The 11,598-nt window shown below is 35.9% G+C and overlaps 1 non-coding gene across 1 annotated transcript; it reads right to left on the bottom strand.

The window, feature by feature from the left end:
• Positions 1 to 1,665: 1,665 nt before the first annotated feature.
• Positions 1,666 to 1,739, bottom strand: TRNAR-CCG (transfer RNA arginine (anticodon CCG)). Its single transcript has one exon. It is a non-coding gene; the product is annotated as a tRNA-Arg (tRNA).
• Positions 1,740 to 11,598: the final 9,859 nt, after the last annotated feature.

The following is an 11,598-nucleotide window of genomic DNA, read 5'->3' on the forward strand; positions in this document are numbered from 1 at the left end:
AAAGAAACAATTACAAGCCGAATAGATCACCATCCATGGAGACTAACAACTCAGTGAAAATATGCCTTAGCACCCTAATTCTGAGCTAAAGACATAAAAAAAACATTTTGAAAACCAAGCAACATGAAAAACAACATTTCTAATCAGTAAAAAACAACATTTCTAATCAGTATTGTTTAGGAAAAATAAAAATAAAAATAAAATTGAATGGATTAGATATGAGCATAAAGGACAAGTTTATAAAATCCCAAGAGGCAGATAACTTAGAATGCAATAAAGCATTAGATGTTTAGGAAAAATTACGATTGGTAGATTTTTTTGTGACCAGCCAAATCCATGCAATTGTCCAAAATAACAATGATAAAGTAATAAATTGCATCAAATGATTTCGAGTTGAATACATCTTCTATAAGCATACTTGCAAAGGTGGCTTTGTTTTCGTTTGTGTTTTAGCGGAGATGCTCTTACCACTTCCGATGTTCACTTATATCATTTTACTTTTCTAGTCACTAGTGGACATGGACATCTAAATGTTAATTCAAATTGTTTTCTTGAAATAGCTGATGACTTGGTCTTCATCTGACTGAAAATTTGTTTATTGCAATGAACTTTTGTTTTCTATTATAATTTCATCATTATGAAAATAGTTGTTATAATTTATTCAGATATACATTATCATACTAACTTTATCAATCATGCAAATTTTGGTATAAGGTCCATTAAGCAAGAATTAACTTATAGATGATCACACAAAGGTGTCCAATCATGCAAATTTTGGTATAAGGTCCATTAAGCAAGAATTAACTTATAGATGATCACACAAAGGTGTCCAATCATGCAAATTATACCACCTAGGTCAGCAAGGAGGAACTGACAAATTGCAATTTTAAAAAGTAAAATTGTCAATGAGATCCATCGACATACTTTTGATCATTGGGCCTAACAAGTGCTTGATTTCCTTTCCCGTGAATGTGGTATCATTTGGTATCGTGGACAATCTTCATCGACTAAACCAAACCTTGAATCCACGCCTTTTTTTTTATTTTCTGGCAGTTCATCTTGTGGGGAAATGTGAGTTTCTCTTGAATGTACCCTTTTCTATTCAAATCCATAGGACGCCAAGTGTCACGATCAATTGGAAGTTCTATTCTATCTGAACTATTCATTTGCAGATAATATCCACATTCTTTACAAACACTTTGATTCTCTCTCAAGAATCTGAGATATAGCAAGTTCTCGCAATTATCGCATTGAGCCCATAACTTCTTAATTTTAGCGTAATCAATACTTTTATTCTTTTTTTTCTCCGTCTCATTGGCATCCTTACCATCCCTTTTGACCGAATTTTTTAGTAATGCAGTTATTTTACGCTTATCTTCGAACCACTCCTTTATAGACATAGAGTTTTCCTTCCATATAAAGGTGAAAATTGTTACTTTTCGTATCTTATTTTGTATGAAGAGAAGTCGTATAAGTATAAATACAATGATGAAAATTATTAATCAATAGTGTAATGAATCATTGAGAAATCATTTCCATTCATTATTGATTAGGAATTTGAAGTATCGATCCGGGATTATGATAGAATACGTTATTCTATTATAAAGAAAGATTCTCTTCTATACCGCGATGGAAAGGAATTTTCATTTAAAATACAACATCTTTTGGGCTAGAAGGGATTTGAACCCTTGACTTCACGGTCCGGAACCATGAGCTCTGATCCACTGAGCTACCAACCCTATCGAATGATCTATAAGATCATTGTAAAGGATGAATAGGATTCGTTATCGAATGCTTGACCCAATTTTTTTTTCATAAATAACTCTGTTTGAGATATTTAACCTTGGAAATATCTATATATCAATATCTACATAGATATTGATATATAGATATTAATATATGGAAATTCCATATATTGATATTTGAAATCCCATATCTCCGCGCACGATTTGGACTAATATTTGGGGTAGTAGTAAAAGATTGGGCCGAGTCCGATTCCACTGATTCAATGTTGTTTCTAAAATTGAGAAATTAGGGAAGGACCCATTTGAAATGGATGGTAAGAATGGACAAGAAGACAAACTTGGCTGACTTAACTGAAAATTTATCTATCTATATAGATAGTTCATAAGAGTTTGGGAACCAAAGGATAAAAAAGTTGGCTATTCCCTCAACTTCAATAGGATGGAATTGAATACAATTTTTTATGAATCGTCGATCCAAATGGCTCTGGATAGAACCTATAACAGGGTCTCGAAAAAGAAGTAATTTCTTTTGGGCTTGTATCCTCTTTCTGGGTTCACTAGGATTTTTCCTAGTCGAGATCTCGAGTTATTTTGGTGAGAACCTGATACCCTTATTGTCATCTCAGCAAATACTCTTTGTTCCACAAGGAATTGTAATGTGTTTTTATGGTATTACAGGTCTGTTCATTAGCTCTTATCTGTGGTGCACAATTTTGTTCAATGTGGGTAGTGGCTATAATAAGTTCGATAACAAAAAGGAATTGTATGTCTTTTTCGTTGGGGATTTCCCAGAATAAATTGTTGTATTTTCCCACGATTTCTTATGAAGGATATTCAGATGATAAAAATGGAAATTCAAGAAGGTATTTCCCCTCGTCGTGTTCTTTATATGGAAATAAAGGGCCGACAAGACATTCCTTTAACTCGTACTGGTGATAATGTGAACCTAAGGGAGATCGAACAGAAAGCCGCTGAATCAGCTCGTTTCTTGCATGTATCCATTGAAGGGTTTTGAAATCGGGGGTGTCTTTATCCTCGACATACATTCAAATTTAAAAACATTTGAATATATGTCGAGGATAAAGGAACATGAATAAATATCCAATCAGGAAATTTCAATAAATATTCCATTTTCATACAATGAAATATTTATTGAAATTTCATTGTATGAAAATGGAACGATCTAGGATCTTTACGAAAAATATACTATTTTTATGAAATAGTATAGAAAGAGGTAATATAGAAAAAGCAATAAGTTAAAATAGAATTGGTACCATTAGATGAATATGATGTATCAGAAACAACAATTACTAGATAGAGTGGTCCGGTTTCCCTAAAACTAAAACGCTTTTTTCCTCTCATCACGATCCAATTATGACTTTTTGTCGTTCTCTCATTTTTCACGAGCGTTTGTCATATTTGGAGATAACTGGGGAAATATTCGTAAAGGATCTAGTGATCAGGATTCAAAGGATCTTGGTAATGAATAAGACTTATGTTACTTCAAGTTATTCTTCTAAAAAAGAAGAAGTTGAAAAAAATGAATAGATAATTGGTCCAGATATAAATGATTTGGAATGATCTCCTTATGCTCCGTCTCACCCATTTTGAACAAACCTTTTACTTTTTTCCCGAGGATATTTTTTTGATCGGGATCAAACAATTACGCAATAGATCAATCTATGGATCCCATATCGGATTCTATCACTCGTACTTTGTCTAGATTTTGGACAGAACTGAAAAGTGAATCAGGTTCGTTAGCGATTCACGAATTGGAAGTGTCCGAATATAAAGCATCAGCTTCCCTATGATATCTCGCATGTTTAGTAGTACTGCCTTGGGTAATTCCTATTTCATTACGGAAAGGTTTGGAGCCTTGGGTTACAAATTGGTGGAATACGGTTAAATCTCAGGAAATTTTTGATTATCTCCAGGAACAAAATGCTCTGGGAAGATTTGAGAAAATAGAAGAACTATTCTTGTTAGAAAGAATGGTGGAAGATTCTTTGGGAACACATTCACAATCTCTTCGTATAGAGATTCACAAAGAAACGATCCAATTGGTCGAAATGTACAATGAAGATTGTATCCAGATAATATCAAATTTATTAACAAATCTAATAGGTTTTGCTTTTATAAGTGCTTATATCATTCTGGGTAAGAATAAACTCGCTATTATCAATTCTTGGATCCAAGAATTCTTCTATAGTCTGAGCGATACAATGAAAGATTTTCTAATTCTTTTAGCAACCGATCTATGTATTGGGTTTCATTCACCCCATGGTTGGGAACTGATGATCGATTCGATCTCCGAAAGTTATGGATTTTCCCATAATGAACGAATCATATCTGGTCTTGTTTCAACTTTTCCAGTCATCTTAGATACGATTCTTAAATATTGGATCTTCCGTCATTTCAATCGTATATCTCCTTCACTTGTAGTAATATATCATTCGATGAATGAATAAAGAATAGGTAGGTTGTTTTCTTTGACCGAAACAATTGAAACAGAATAATAAAGTGTTTTCCGTGTTCAGGAATTAGCTATTCCTCCCGTTCATTCTTCTCCTGGTGTGAGACTTCAGTTTTCTTATTTTTAGGTTTGGTTGAATCAACATAGTAGTAGAATTTTTGACAGGTAACTATGATAGCTACCTACTCTCACCCCAAAAATGATTTGGAACCAATAATTGAACCATGCAAAATAGAAATACTTAAGAATGGGCGAAAAAGATGACTCGGTTAATTTCCGTCCTGGTCATGATACATATCATAACTCGGACATCCATTTCGAATGCATATCCCATTTTTGCACAGAAGGTTTATGAAAATCCCCGAGAAGCCACTGGATGTATTGTATGTGCCAATTGTCACTTGGCAAAAAAACCTGTGGATATTGAGGTTCCACAGTCCGTGCTTCCCAATACCGTAATTGAAGCAGTTGTTAAGATCCCCTATGATATGCAGATGAAACAAGTTCTTGCTAATGGTAAGAAAGGGGCTTTAAATGTAGGAGTTGTTCTAATTTTACCGGAGGGCTTTGAATTATCCCCTCCGGATCGTATTTCCCTTGAGATTAGACAAAAGACGGGTAATCTTTATTTTTAGAACTATCGTCCCAATAAAAAAAAAATATTGTAATAGGTCCTGTTCCCGGTCAAAAATATAGTGAACTTGTGTTCCCCATCCTTTCACTAGATCCTTCTACTGATAAAGAAGCTCACTTCCTGAAATATCCCATATATGTGGGTGGTAATAGAGGAAGAGGACAAATTTATCCCGATGGGAGTAAGAGCAACAATATGGTCTATAGTACTTCAGCAACAGGAAGAGTGAGAAACATTTTACGTAAAGAAAGGGTGGATATGAGATAACTATTGATAATACATCAGACGGTGGGCAAGTGGTTGACATTGTACCTCCAGGACCGAAGCTTCTTATTTCAGAAGGCGAATTGATCAAGGTCGATCAGCCATTAATGAATAACCCTAATTTGGGTGGATTTGGTCAAGGAGATGCAGAGATAGTACTTCAAGATCCATTACGTGTCAAAAGGTCTTTTATTATTCTTCGCATCTGTCATTCTGGCATAGATATTTTTGGTCCTTAAGAAGAAACAATTTTAGAAATTTCAATTGGCCGAGATGAATCTTTAGGTCCATAGATTTTTGAACATGAAGTTTACTTATTGATTCAAAAATGAATACCCCTTCGGAGCCTTTTATCCTTCTTCTCCCTTATATATTCTTGATAAAATGTTCATTTAGATCTAAATTGGAATAAAATTGAAATAGGAAGTGACTCCATAAGCACTGGAACAGATCAACTTGTTGAACGATCCCCGATATGCTATGTCGTGTACTATATACATGCCATTCCCTCCTTTCCTTGTCCAAACGATCCGGAAAATAGAGATAGATCGTAGGGAGGAGAGATGAGGAGAATAACTAAGCAAGATCCCAACCAATCTACAAAATTGTGTTAGTTGAAAACTAAAATCTAATAGGGAAAAACAACAATTATCGCCCATGAGTGAATAGACAAAGGATCGATACCAAAGAAGAAAGATTCTTCTTTCACATTCAAAAGAATGGAGGGAAGATGGGAGCGGGATATTTCTCCAGGAGAAATACAAAATACTTCATATTTATCACATATTTGATAATAAGCTATACAACTTGTGCGAGAGTTGAGAGTTAGTCATTGTTCTTGCTTTGATCCCCTATCAGAGGTCACCGACCCACATAAGAACAAACGTTAGCTCGTTTTTTATTCTTGAAAGAAATGACTGTAGATAGATAAATTGGTTTTTTCCGGGGCGGACGTAACCAAGTGGACCAAGGCAGTGGATTGTGAATCCACCATGCGTGGGTTCAATTCCCGTCGTTCGCCTCATAAAAGAAGATAAAAAACGGACTGGATTTGAATCCGATTTGTTGTCATTTTCATATTTCGGTGAAAATATTTCTATCTATGTAATAGAAATGGACACCCGAGCCCTCTTTCTTCGTGGGAAACATGAGCCCTTTATCAGACTTGAACCGATGACTTACGCCTTACCATGGCGTTACTCTATTGCTGAGTTAAAAGGGCCCCCTCATCATATATGAATGAGTGAGTCTACTATGGTAGATGGACAACAAATTGGATATGGATGATCCATCTATCTTTATAGATATCAAGTTGAGAACATATATTATAGTAGCTCGTAGGGTAAGGATCGCTATACTGGAAACTCCGGGCTGAGCTGATACGAAGCGGATGGAGACAAGTTATGCCTGAGAGCATTTGCTGAAATATGTTCGTATTGCTAGAAGAGCCAAAGGCTCAATGGGTCAGGTCCTATTGCAATTACTTGAAATGTGTTTGGATAATATTCTTTTTCGATTAGGTATGACTCCCACCATTCCCGGAGCTAGACAATTAGTGAATCATGGACATATCCGGGTCAATGACCATATGGTAGATATACCAAGTTACCCTTGCAAACCTCAAGATGTGATTACTATAAGAGATCAACAAAGATTGAGAGCTAAGAATATGGAGCCATTCCAGTTTATGGCTCTTTTTCTTCCTAGAAGAGGAAGATCTTTCTAAAATGAATTAGAAAGAATCCAATTAGAAGATTAGAGGAGTTGAGCAAAAAAAATTCCTTGATAAAGAGAAAGTACAACCTAGAATTTCTAAAACTAGAATGGATAGAATCCTTTCTTCTCTCTCGGAAATAGAAGAGAGATAATTAAGGAATTCTAGAATTTGGATTCAAATGTGGAAGGAAAGAAGTGATGGAATATCCGTCAATGGGATTGTGGCGTGTATAGTTTAGTGATATAGGTGGGTTTTATTCGTTACATTATCAACTTAAATAGTTAAAGGATATTTGGATGGATCTATGATCCATCCAAAGCTCTATCTATCTATAACTAAAGGGCCTAATACAATCATCAGAGTCAGAACAGTGAGCTGTGCAATAGCTTCTAGATCCATTTGGTTTTCTTTCACCCTCCATCGACTAAATGTATGAATAAAATGTTGTCTGGATCAATCACTTTTCTTCTATTTTGTCTTATTCGAACTCCTACCCATTGGTGTAGTTTCGATCAGGAGCCTATGACCTTGAGCAACTGATATCTTTACAATAATACATAAAATAGATAGAGAACCCTTCAATATCTAGATAATAAAATTTGATACTGGAGAGAAATAAATGGACTAATCCATGTAACGCATTTAATCAAACTGATTGGGGAGGGAATGAAGATATGGTAATAGAGGTTCAATTTTTGATAGCTTTTTTTCTTGCTTTTACAGCAGGTATTCTAGCACTCAAATTAGGTCAAGCACTATATGACTGATTTTTTCTACTTTTCTTGGCCTGGCCATCGGCCAAGAAAAGCAGAAAAAATCAGTCATACAGAACTATTTTTAATGAAATGAACAATACGATTGACTGGATTGTTCTTTATCCAAATGAATAATGGCAATATTCATTATATTGCTGATACAATCTGTACATACTATGGTATACACCTTTACTCCACCATTCATTTTGTTACACATGAACTCTTCCATCTTGGAGAGATGGCTGAGCGGACCAAAGCGGCGGATTGCTAATCCGTAGTATGGATCATCCATACCAAGGGTTCGAATCCCTCTCTCTCCGTTCATCCACTATTGATCCTGAAAACGAATAACCCCGAATCTTTCTACGAAACAGAAAAGGCCCATTAACCTAGATACTTCCTATTTTGACCTTTTTTTTCATTGCATAGCACAAAATGATAAAGTTATCATTTTGACTGAGCATTTGAACTCAGTATTTTATTTTTTCCCGCAGTAAAGTGTTACTGTTTATGGAACAGTAATAGCTCCACCCTTTAGTAGAAAAATGATATTTTTTCATAAAAAATTATATCTGACTTAGTCCATAAATTGCAAAGGTATCGTTCATGAATGAATGGAAGGATTAGAATATCTCATTTCTTTCCTCTTTTTTTATCAATATAAATGGGACCAATCCCTACATTGTGTATTGGTATATACAAACGATAAAATATCTTTGCCTCTCCCTGCTATTATGTATGAACAAGATTGTTTCAAACATGTTCCTTCATTAGCAATGTCCAAGTGAATGGATGTTCACTTTCGAGATGATCCAGGTCTAGCTCGATAACATGATCTCTTCCAATCCAATGTGAGAAAGTTACATAGTGTCTACTTTTTCCGATAAAGGGGTGTTTTCATGGGTTTGCCTTGGTATCGCGTTCATACCGTCGTATTGAATGATCCTGGACGGTTAATTTCTGTACATATAATGCATACAGCTCTAGTTGCTGGTTGGGCTGGTTCAATGACTCTGTACGAATTAGTAGTTTTTGATCCATCCGATCCTGTTCTTGATCCAATGTGGAGACAAGGTATGTTCGTTATACCTTTTATGACTCGTTTGGGAATAAAGGATTCATGGAGTGGATGGAACATCACCAGAGAAACTATAATTAATCCCGGTATTTGGAGTTATGAAGGTGTGGCTGGGGCACATATCATGTTTTCTGGCCTGTGCTTTTTGGCAGCTATCTGGCATTGGGTATATTAGGATCTGGACATATTCTGTGATGAATGTATGGGAAAACATTGTTTAGATTTGCCAAAAGTATTTGGAATTCATTTATTCCTCTCAGGAGTAGCTTGTTTCGGATTTGGAGCATTTCATGTAACGGGTTTGTATGGTCCTGGGATATGGGTGTCTGATCCTTATGGACTAACTGGAAAAATACAACCAGTGGATCCAGCATGGGGAGCTGAAGGTTTTGATCCTTTTGTTCCAGGAGGAATAGTTTCTCATCATATAGTAGCAGGTATTTTGGGTATATTAGCATGTCTATTCCATCTCAGTGTTCGTCCTCCCCAACGTTTATACGTAGGATTACGCATGGGGAATATTGAAACGGTCCTATCCAGCAATATTGCTGATGTGTTTTTTACAACTTTCATTGTTGCTGGGACCATGTGGTATGGCTCCGCAACAACTCTGGTCGAATTATTCGGTCCCACTCGTTACTAGTGGGATCAGGGATACTTCCAACAAGAAATAGATCGATGGGTTCGTGCCAGTCTAGCCGAAAATTTAAGCCTATCAGAAGCTTGGTCCAAAATTCCCAAGAAACTCACTTTTTATGATTACATTGGTAATAATCCAGCTAAGGGGGGGTTATTCAGAGCAGGTGCAATGGACAATGGAGATGGAATAACTATTGGTTGGTTAGGACACCCTATCTTCAAAGATAAGGAGGGAAATGAGCTTTTTGTACGTCATATGCCTACCTTTTTTGAAACATTTCCAGTAGTTCTGGTGGACAAAGAAGGAATTATGAAAGCCGATGTTCCTTTTAGGAGGGCAGAATCAAAGTATAGTGTTGAACAAGTAGGTGTAACTGTTGAGTTCTATGGTGGTGGACTTGACAAGGTCAGTTTTGGTGATCCTACTATAGTTAAAAAATACGCTAAACGTGCTCAATTAGGTGAAAGTTTTGAATTAGATCGTGCTACTCTAAAATCTGATGGTGTTTTTCGTAGTAGTCCAAGGGGTTGGTTTACTTTTGGACATGCTACATTTGCTCTCCTTTTCTTTTCTGGACACAATTGGCATGGTGCTAGGACCTTATTCAGAGATGTTTTTGCTGGTATCGACTTGGATCTGGATGCTCGAGTATAATTTGGAGCATTCTAAAAACTGGGAGATCCAACTACTAAAAGAAAAGTGGTATGATATTGCTCCTATCTCTTCTCTAATAAATATTAGTACGAAAGCTATCTCCATAATTGTAAATTACGATCAAATCGAATCTATGGAAGCATTGGTTTATACATTCCTGTTGATATTGACCCTAGGGATAATCTTTTTCGCTATTTTCTTCCGAGAACCACCCAAACTTCGGACTAAAGGGGGAAAATAATTTTTCTTCTCCAAATCGTCATTCTTTCTCTCCCATCAAAGAAAGAATGACCTTCCCTATAGGGAAGGTCATTCTTTCAATTAGTCCTCGTGATCCTCAAAAGGATCCCTAAGTTGTTTAGAGGGTTGCCCAAAGGCAGTGTATAGGGCATAACCAGTAAAGATTACAAGTAAACAAGATATGGAGATGGTGACTAAGGTTGCAGTTTCCATTATAAGGTGATCCCAATATCATGGTATGTTTACCATATAATAACAAAGTTAACAGATCTCAACCAATACAATAGTTTCTATGGCTACACAGACCATTGATGATACTTCCAAAACCACGCCAAAAGAAACCCTTGTAGGAACGACCTTAAAACCGCTTAATTTAGAATATGGTAAAGTAGCTCCTGGATGGGGAACTACTCCTCTTATGGGTTTTGCAATGGCTCTATTTGCAGTATTCCTATCAATTATCTTGGAGATTTATAATTCTTCCATTTTATTGGATGGGATTTCGGTTAGTTGGGGCTGAGGAACTCCAAAATTCACCTGGTGAGCTCTTGAAGAAAAAAAAAAAGAACTGAGGGATTCAAACCCAGACCAAATAGTGGCTTTGAGTTTTCAGCTTATCTTGTTCCAATAGTTTGATCGTGTAATTGCTTTTCTCTAAGGATTTTTGGAATATGGGTGTTTGACTTGTTGAAATCGATCCATATTTATAGTACAGAAGACCGATCTGTTATCTTCATCAAGATGGTCCTACATCGTTGGATATTTCATTTCTAGAATATTGAATCTCTAGAGCATGAGGTCTATCATAGATATGTTCCGGAAGATCTGAACTATGGTTTGTACCTATCATTTCCTCGTCACCAGACTTCCAATAAAGAAATTGAAAGAGGTATTTCCTATAATAAATCGAAGGATCTATCCCCTCTCATAATTATGTTGATTATGACCAAAGAATGATATAGTATCTGATTTCTCTTAGTTAGCATATTTCATCGAATGAGCGAAAATGAAAAGGTTATTACCTAGAGAACCTTTTGGGGATTTGATAAAATCATCGGGGTCTAATTGAAATCTGAGGTTTGGATTGATTCATCTATTGAGATCTCGACAAGATAATTCCTATAAATCGTCTATATTAGTTCTTTTCTAGGGAACTGATATCACACGAATAGGGTAAAAGATTTTTCAAAGGGCCTATAGTGATTTATCATAGGGATGAGCCGACTTGAAATTTTGGCACTTTTTGAAATTTTGGCACTATAGAGTCTTCTAATAGAAATGTTGGATTGTTTCGAATGATCTTCATTTCTCCAGCCGGTCAGGCAACGAACCCTCAAGTATCTCTTTTCCCAAATTTATTTATTCGTGTCCAAAAGCATTTGCGTGTTCTTGTTCAAG

The sequence above is a fragment of the Pinus tabuliformis genome, chromosome 7, assembly GCF_031772625.1.
Source record: "Pinus tabuliformis cultivar Carrire ecotype Pingquan chromosome 7, CPIR1, whole genome shotgun sequence".
NCBI classification, from domain to species: Eukaryota; Viridiplantae; Streptophyta; class Pinopsida; order Pinales; family Pinaceae; genus Pinus; species Pinus tabuliformis.